The sequence below is a fragment of the Phoxinus phoxinus genome, assembly GCF_949152265.1.
Source record: "Phoxinus phoxinus genome assembly, chromosome: 18".
Taxonomy (NCBI): Eukaryota; Metazoa; Chordata; class Actinopteri; order Cypriniformes; family Leuciscidae; genus Phoxinus; species Phoxinus phoxinus.
Genome location: NC_136893.1, coordinates 350952 through 360000, shown reverse-complemented (window position 1 = coordinate 360000; position 9049 = coordinate 350952). Strand labels below are relative to the sequence as shown.

The following is a 9049-nucleotide window of genomic DNA, read 5'->3' as shown; positions in this document are numbered from 1 at the left end:
TTATAGGAGCGGAAAGGAAGAAACTGAAGTGCGCGAGTTCAACTCTGACACGCACAAATACACACACACACACACGAGAAAGACACTCGCTGAATACTCACTGAAAGTTCACTGCTGCAGATTCCATCACACACATTCACTTTCTTCCCCTGTATTCTGGTTTGTTCCGTTATTGCACGTATAAGTTTGACGTTTATTTTATTCTCGATCTGAAGAACACGAGCGTGTCTGCGCGCGACCCGAGCCACACTGACGAACGAGCCCCGCGCGCTCGCTTATATCTGTGTGTGTGTGTGTGTGTGTGTGTGTGTGTGTGTGTGTGTGTGTGTGTGTGTGTGAGAGAGAGAAGCGGTTCATTCCGACATGCTTGAATGAATCGAATTAAGACATTTAAACCTCAAGACTAAAACAAACATTTAAACATTCACAAGAGGTCAGGAGTATTTTATTCACATTCTTAACTTAAAGACATTATAGGCCTAATATATATATATTATAAACATTTGACAAACTGCTTGTGATGTTTCTCATGTGTAAATAAAGAATAAATGTATATTAAGGTCAAGCTTCTTCCACACTACAGCATCTCTGCATCTTATGAGTCCATTCAATTCCGATTGCGATTAATTAGGGTATAGAGTAATAAACAGAGGGATATAGAGTAATAAACAGAGGGATATAGAGTAATAAACAGAGGGATATAGAGTAATAAACAGAGGGATATAGAGTAATAAACAGAGGGATATAGAGTAATAAACAGAGGGATATAGAGTAATAAACAGAGGGATGTAGAGTAATATGTGCGTTACCTCAGTGCGATCGAGGTCAGTGTTACCTCAGTGAGATCGAGGTCAGTGTTACCTCAGTGCGATCGAGGTCAGTGTTACCTCAGTGAGATCGAGGTCAGTGTTACCTCAGTGCGATCGAGGTCAGTGTTACCTCAGTGCGATCGAGGTCAGTGTTACCTCAGTGCGATCGAGGTCAGTGTTACCTCAGTGAGATCGAGGTCAGTGTTACCTCAGTGCGATCGAGGTCAGTGTTACCTCAGTGAGATCGAGGTCAGTGTTACCTCAGTGCGATCGAGGTCAGTGTTACCTCAGTGCGATCGAGGTCAGTGTTACCTCAGTGCGATCGAGGTCAGTGTTACCTCAGTGAGATCGAGGTCAGTGTTACCTCAGTGCGATCGAGGTCAGTGTTACCTCAGTGAGATCGAGGTCAGTGTTACCTCAGTGCGATCGAGGTCAGTGTTACCTCAGTGCGATCGAGGTCAGTGTTACCTCAGTGCGATCGAGGTCAGTGTTACCTCAGTGCGATCGAGGTCAGTGTTACCTCAGTGCGATCGAGGTCAGTGTTACCTCAGTGCGATCGAGGTCAGTGTTACCTCAGTGCGATCGAGGTCAGTGTTACCTCAGTGCGATCGAGGTCAGTGTTACCTCAGTGAGATCGAGGTCAGTGTTACCTCAGTGCGATCGAGGTCAGTGTTACCTCAGTGCGATCGAGGTCAGTGTTACCTCAGTGCGATCGAGGTCAGTGTTACCTCAGTGCGATCGAGGTCAGTGTTACCTCAGTGAGATCGAGGTCAGTGTTACCTCAGTGCGATCGAGGTCAGTGTTACCTCAGTGCGATCGAGGTCAGTGTTACCTCAGTGCGATCGAGGTCAGTGTTACCTCAGTGCGATCGAGGTCAGTGTTACCTCAGTGCGATCGAGGTCAGTGTTACCTCAGTGCGATCGAGGTCAGTGTTACCTCAGTGCGATCGAGGTCAGTGTTACCTCAGTGCGATCGAGGTCAGTGTTACCTCAGTGCGATCGAGGTCAGTGTTACCTCAGTGAGATCGAGGTCAGTGTTACCTCAGTGCGATCGAGGTCAGTGTTACCTCAGTGCGATCGAGGTCAGTGTTACCTCAGTGCGATCGAGGTCAGTGTTACCTCAGTGCAATCGAGGTCAGTGTTACCTCAGTGCGATCGAGGTCAGTGTTACCTCAGTGCGATCGAGGTCAGTGTTACCTCAGTGCGATCGAGGTCAGTGTTACCTCAGTGCGATCGAGGTCAGTGTTACCTCAGTGCATTCGAGGTCAGTGTTACCTCAGTGCGATCGAGGTCAGTGTTACCTCAGTGCGATCGAGGTCAGTGTTACCTCAGTGCGATCGAGGTCAGTGTTACCTCAGTGAGATCGAGGTCAGTGTTACCTCAGTGCAATCGAGGTCAGTGTTACCTCAGTGCGATCGAGGTCAGTGTTACCTCAGTGCGATCGAGGTCAGTGTTACCTCAGTGCGATCGAGGATCGAGGTCAGTGTTACCTCAGTGCGATCGAGGTCAGTGTTACCTCAGTGCGATCGAGGATCGAGGTCAGTGTTACCTCAGTGCGATCGAGGTCAGTGTTACCTCAGTAAGATCGAGGTCAGTGTTACCTCAGTGCGATCGAGGTCAGTGTTACCTCAGTGCAATCGAGGTCAGTGTTACCTCAGTGCGATCGAGGTCAGTGTTACCTCAGTGCGATCGAGGTCAGTGTTACCTCAGTGCATTCGAGGTCAGTGTTACCTCAGTGCGATCGAGGTCAGTGTTACCTCAGTGCGATCGAGGTCAGTGTTACCTCAGTGCGATCGAGGTCAGTGTTACCTCAGTGAGATCGAGGTCAGTGTTACCTCAGTGCGATCGAGGTCAGTGTTACCTCAGTGCGATCGAGGTCAGTGTTACCTCAGTGCGATCGAGGTCAGTGTTACCTCAGTGCGATCGAGGTCAGTGTTACCTCAGTGCGATCGAGGTCAGTGTTACCTCAGTGAGATCGAGGTCAGTGTTACCTCAGTGCGATCGAGGTCAGTGTTACCTCAGTGCGATCGAGGTCAGTGTTACCTCAGTGCGATCGAGGTCAGTGTTACCTCAGTGCGATCGAGGTCAGTGTTACCTCAGTGCGATCGAGGTCAGTGTTACCTCAGTGCGATCGAGGTCAGTGTTACCTCAGTGCGATCGAGGTCAGTGTTACCTCAGTGTAATCGAGGTCAGTGTTACCTCAGTGAGATCGAGGTCAGTGTTACCTCAGTGCGATCGAGGTCAGTGTTACCTCAGTGAGATCGAGGTCAGTGTTACCTCAGTGCGATCGAGGTCAGTGTTACCTCAGTGCGATCGAGGTCAGTGTTACCTCAGTGTAATCGAGGTCAGTGTTACCTCAGTGAGATCGAGGTCAGTGTTACCTCAGTGCGATCGAGGTCAGTGTTACCTCAGTGCGATCGAGGTCGGCGGTGTTACCTCAGTGCGATCGAGGTCAGTGTTACCTCAGTGCGATCGAGGTCAGTGTTACCTCAGTGCATTCGAGGTCAGTGTTACCTCAGTGCGATCGAGGTCAGTGTTACCTCAGTGCGATCGAGGTCAGTGTTACCTCAGTGCGATCGAGGTCAGTGTTACCTCAGTGCGATCGAGGTCAGTGTTACCTCAGTGCATTCGAGGTCAGTGTTACCTCAGTGAGATCGAGGTCAGTGTTACCTCAGTGCGATCGAGGTCAGTGTTACCTCAGTGAGATCGAGGTCAGTGTTACCTCAGTGAGATCGAGGTCAGTGTTACCTCAGTGCGATCGAGGTCAGTGTTACCTCAGTGCGATCGAGGTCAGTGTTACCTCAGTGCGATCGAGGTCAGTGTTACCTCAGTGCGATCGAGGTCAGTGTTACCTCAGTGCGATCGAGGTCAGTGTTACCTCAGTGCGATCGAGGTCAGTGTTACCTCAGTGCGATCGAGGTCAGTGTTACCTCAGTGCGATCGAGGTCAGTGTTACCTCAGTGAGATCGAGGTCAGTGTTACCTCAGTGCATTCGAGGTCAGTGTTACCTCAGTGCGATCGAGGTCAGTGTTACCTCAGTGCGATCGAGGTCAGTGTTACCTCAGTGCGATCGAGGTCAGTGTTACCTCAGTGCATTCGAGGTCAGTGTTACCTCAGTGCGATCGAGGTCAGTGTTACCTCAGTGCGATCGAGGTCAGTGTTACCTCAGTGCGATCGAGGTCAGTGTTACCTCAGTGAGATCGAGGTCAGTGTTACCTCAGTGCGATCGAGGTCAGTGTTACCTCAGTGCGATCGAGGTCAGTGTTACCTCAGTGCGATCGAGGTCAGTGTTACCTCAGTGCGATCGAGGTCAGTGTTACCTCAGTGCGATCGAGGTCAGTGTTACCTCAGTGAGATCGAGGTCAGTGTTACCTCAGTGCGATCGAGGTCAGTGTTACCTCAGTGAGATCGAGGTCAGTGTTACCTCAGTGCGATCGAGGTCAGTGTTACCTCAGTGCGATCGAGGTCAGTGTTACCTCAGTGCGATCGAGGTCAGTGTTACCTCAGTGCGATCGAGGTCAGTGTTACCTCAGTGAGATCGAGGTCAGTGTTACCTCAGTGCGATCGAGGTCAGTGTTACCTCAGTGCGATCGAGGTCAGTGTTACCTCAGTGCAATCGAGGTCAGTGTTACCTCAGTGCGATCGAGGTCAGTGTTACCTCAGTGCGATCGAGGTCAGTGTTACCTCAGTGCATTCGAGGTCAGTGTTACCTCAGTGCGATCGAGGTCAGTGTTACCTCAGTGCGATCGAGGTCAGTGTTACCTCAGTGCGATCGAGGTCAGTGTTACCTCAGTGAGATCGAGGTCAGTGTTACCTCAGTGCGATCGAGGTCAGTGTTACCTCAGTGCGATCGAGGTCAGTGTTACCTCAGTGCGATCGAGGTCAGTGTTACCTCAGTGAGATCGAGGTCAGTGTTACCTCAGTGCGATCGAGGTCAGTGTTACCTCAGTGAGATCGAGGTCAGTGTTACCTCAGTGCGATCGAGGTCAGTGTTACCTCAGTGCGATCGAGGTCAGTGTTACCTCAGTGCGATCGAGGTCAGTGTTACCTCAGTGCGATCGAGGTCAGTGTTACCTCAGTGCGATCGAGGTCAGTGTTACCTCAGTGCGATCGAGGTCAGTGTTACCTCAGTGTAATCGAGGTCAGTGTTACCTCAGTGAGATCGAGGTCAGTGTTACCTCAGTGCGATCGAGGTCAGTGTTACCTCAGTGAGATCGAGGTCAGTGTTACCTCAGTGCGATCGAGGTCAGTGTTACCTCAGTGCGATCGAGGTCAGTGTTACCTCAGTGTAATCGAGGTCAGTGTTACCTCAGTGAGATCGAGGTCAGTGTTACCTCAGTGCGATCGAGGTCAGTGTTACCTCAGTGCGATCGAGGTCGGCGGTGTTACCTCAGTGCGATCGAGGTCAGTGTTACCTCAGTGCGATCGAGGTCAGTGTTACCTCAGTGCATTCGAGGTCAGTGTTACCTCAGTGCGATCGAGGTCAGTGTTACCTCAGTGCGATCGAGGTCAGTGTTACCTCAGTGCGATCGAGGTCAGTGTTACCTCAGTGCGATCGAGGTCAGTGTTACCTCAGTGCATTCGAGGTCAGTGTTACCTCAGTGAGATCGAGGTCAGTGTTACCTCAGTGCGATCGAGGTCAGTGTTACCTCAGTGCGATCGAGGTCAGTGTTACCTCAGTGCGATCGAGGTCAGTGTTACCTCAGTGCGATCGAGGTCAGTGTTACCTCAGTGAGATCGAGGTCAGTGTTACCTCAGTGCGATCGAGGTCAGTGTTACCTCAGTGAGATCGAGGTCAGTGTTACCTCAGTGCGATCGAGGTCAGTGTTACCTCAGTGAGATCGAGGTCAGTGTTACCTCAGTGAGATCGAGGTCAGTGTTACCTCAGTGCGATCGAGGTCAGTGTTACCTCAGTGCGATCGAGGTCAGTGTTACCTCAGTGCGATCGAGGTCAGTGTTACCTCAGTGCGATCGAGGTCAGTGTTACCTCAGTGCGATCGAGGTCAGTGTTACCTCAGTGCGATCGAGGTCAGTGTTACCTCAGTGCGATCGAGGTCAGTGTTACCTCAGTGCGATCGAGGTCAGTGTTACCTCAGTGAGATCGAGGTCAGTGTTACCTCAGTGCATTCGAGGTCAGTGTTACCTCAGTGCGATCGAGGTCAGTGTTACCTCAGTGCGATCGAGGTCAGTGTTACCTCAGTGCGATCGAGGTCAGTGTTACCTCAGTGCATTCGAGGTCAGTGTTACCTCAGTGCGATCGAGGTCAGTGTTACCTCAGTGCGATCGAGGTCAGTGTTACCTCAGTGCGATCGAGGTCAGTGTTACCTCAGTGAGATCGAGGTCAGTGTTACCTCAGTGCGATCGAGGTCAGTGTTACCTCAGTGCGATCGAGGTCAGTGTTACCTCAGTGCGATCGAGGTCAGTGTTACCTCAGTGCGATCGAGGTCAGTGTTACCTCAGTGCGATCGAGGTCAGTGTTACCTCAGTGAGATCGAGGTCAGTGTTACCTCAGTGCGATCGAGGTCAGTGTTACCTCAGTGAGATCGAGGTCAGTGTTACCTCAGTGCGATCGAGGTCAGTGTTACCTCAGTGCGATCGAGGTCAGTGTTACCTCAGTGCGATCGAGGTCAGTGTTACCTCAGTGCGATCGAGGTCAGTGTTACCTCAGTGCGATCGAGGTCAGTGTTACCTCAGTGCGATCGAGGTCAGTGTTACCTCAGTGCGATCGAGGTCAGTGTTACCTCAGTGAGATCGAGGTCAGTGTTACCTCAGTGCGATCGAGGTCAGTGTTACCTCAGTGCATTCGAGGTCAGTGTTACCTCAGTGCGATCGAGGTCAGTGTTACCTCAGTGCGATCGAGGTCAGTGTTACCTCAGTGCGATCGAGGTCAGTGTTACCTCAGTGCGATCGAGGTCAGTGTTACCTCAGTGCGATCGAGGTCAGTGTTACCTCAGTGCGATCGAGGTCAGTGTTACCTCAGTGCGATCGAGGTCAGTGTTACCTCAGTGCGATCGAGGTCAGTGTTACCTCAGTGCGATCGAGGTCAGTGTTACCTCAGTGCGATCGAGGTCAGTGTTACCTCAGTGCGATCGAGGTCAGTGTTACCTCAGTGCAATCGAGGTCAGTGTTACCTCAGTGCGATCGAGGTCAGTGTTACCTCAGTGCGATCGAGGTCAGTGTTACCTCAGTGCGATCGAGGTCAGTGTTACCTCAGTGCGATCGAGGTCAGTGTTACCTCAGTGCGATCGAGGTCAGTGTTACCTCAGTGCGATCGAGGTCAGTGTTACCTCAGTGCGATCGAGGTCAGTGTTACCTCAGTGCGATCGAGGTCAGTGTTACCTCAGTCCGATCGAGGTCAGTGTTACCTCAGTGCGATCGAGGTCAGTGTTACCTCAGTGCGATCGAGGTCAGTGTTACCTCAGTGCGATCGAGGTCAGTGTTACCTCAGTGCGATCGAGGTCAGTGTTACCTCAGTGCGATCGAGGTCAGTGTTACCTCAGTGCGATCGAGGTCAGTGTTACCTCAGTGCGATCGAGGTCAGTGTTACCTCAGTGCGATCGAGGTCAGTGTTACCTCAGTGCGATCGAGGTCAGTGTTACCTCAGTGCGATCGAGGTCAGTGTTACCTCAGTGCGATCGAGGTCAGTGTTACCTCAGTGCGATCGAGGTCAGTGTTACCTCAGTGTAATCGAGGTCAGTGTTACCTCAGTGCAATCGAGGTCAGTGTTACCTCAGTGCGATCGAGGTCAGTGTTACCTCAGTGCGATCGAGGTCAGTGTTACCTCAGTGCGATCGAGGTCGGCGGTGTTACCTCAGTGCGATCAGTCGACGCGTGAGTTCTGCAACTCGAGTTGATATTGTAGGCTGAAGACAAACTGAGCTGGGAGGAGTGCTAAACACTAATCCTGTATGTCATCAACATAACAGTGAATCCATAGCGTTTGTCATAATTTGTCCAATTGTGAAAAGAAGAGGGCCCAAGACAGAACCCTGAGGTACACCAGAACTGATGGATTTGTGCTTCTTTTTTGCCTCCCTGTCCAATAAGTGGAGAACCAGTCCAAGCCTGCACCAGTAACATCTGATGACGACTCACGGGTCGAAAGCCGAGCTGAGGTCTGACAGAAGAGGAGAGCTGAGAGCACCACGACCCGAGGCACCGTGACCAGCGGGGTTGAGGGCTCGTAGAGGTCATGTGATGTTAAACGGGCCTGGGAGGCAGACGGACTGCAGCTGCTGACGGGTGAGGAGGAACTAGAGAAGAGTTCAAGGACCAGAAACAAGAACGCAGGGAGATTTATAGAGAACTACTGCGATATTCTCCCATCCCAGCGTTAGTTTAGGGGACAAGGTCATCAGTCGAGAAAGTAGAGGTGTGTGTGTGTGTGTGTGTGTGTGTGTGGGATTCAGTCCAGCTATGAAGAACGTAAACAATACAGATGGGGTATTAAGATGGATATTTGCATTTATAGGAGTCATGCATTCAAACAGAGAATTAATGAGAAACTGTCTAACTGCACTTGTCCTTTATGTTGTTCTTTAAAGCAGAACTGAGATGGAAGGCTCTCTTGATATCACGGACGTCCTCGTGAGAGACAAAGCGTCCGCTTCATGAACGGGTGACGTGAGGAATGGAGCCGCTGTAACTCAGCGGGTCGTCGCAATACTACTATACAAACAACTGTTATGATACCACACTTTACTCGTTTTCCAGTTCCATTTAAATAAGTCTGAGCAGTGAGTGTGATTTCAAAAAGCACACGTCTTTATTCTGAACTTTAGAAGGTTTCATCCGCCCAGTGTCACGAGGAACCTTTTCTCTTGAAGTCTTCCTGTGGTCAATAACTTCATCCCTGAAAACTCATCTCTGATCACCAAAATTACACATTTAAGTTTTTTCCCTTTTTCATGCCTTAAAATATCTTGAATGTAACTCGACACCCTTGCCTCGATTAGTATGAGCAGTTCTATGAATATGCAGATGAGCCCCGCCTCCACTCACTCACTCACTCAGAGATCCACTGGGTGACGATCACACGTTGATCTGATCTGATTGGTCAAGGTAGTGTGTGACGTCAGAAACACCAGTGATTTCAAACCGTGTGTTTGGGACTGTCTTTGGTTCACTGCAGTTTTAAGCAGAAGATACTCAGCAATGCTGTCCACTTATGAACTTACACATGTGTGTGTTAAAGCAGATTAATAACACCACATACACACATAAACTACATTAACAGCTGGA

General features: G+C 50.5%; 1 protein-coding gene across 3 annotated transcripts in view; it reads right to left on the bottom strand.

Moving 5' to 3' along the window:
• The window catches only part of corin (corin, serine peptidase), a 46755-nt gene extending 46504 nt beyond the window's left edge, over positions 1–251 (bottom strand). For 2 of the 3 annotated variants that reach the window (XM_079588673.1, XM_079588675.1), the window contains exon 1: positions 102–235. The gene's annotated coding sequence lies outside the window, so the exon portion shown is untranslated. Of the gene's footprint in view, positions 1–101 lie in introns of all 3 variants that reach the window. The other variant, XM_079588674.1, reaches the window with a different exon arrangement.
• Positions 252–9049: the final 8798 nt, after the last annotated feature.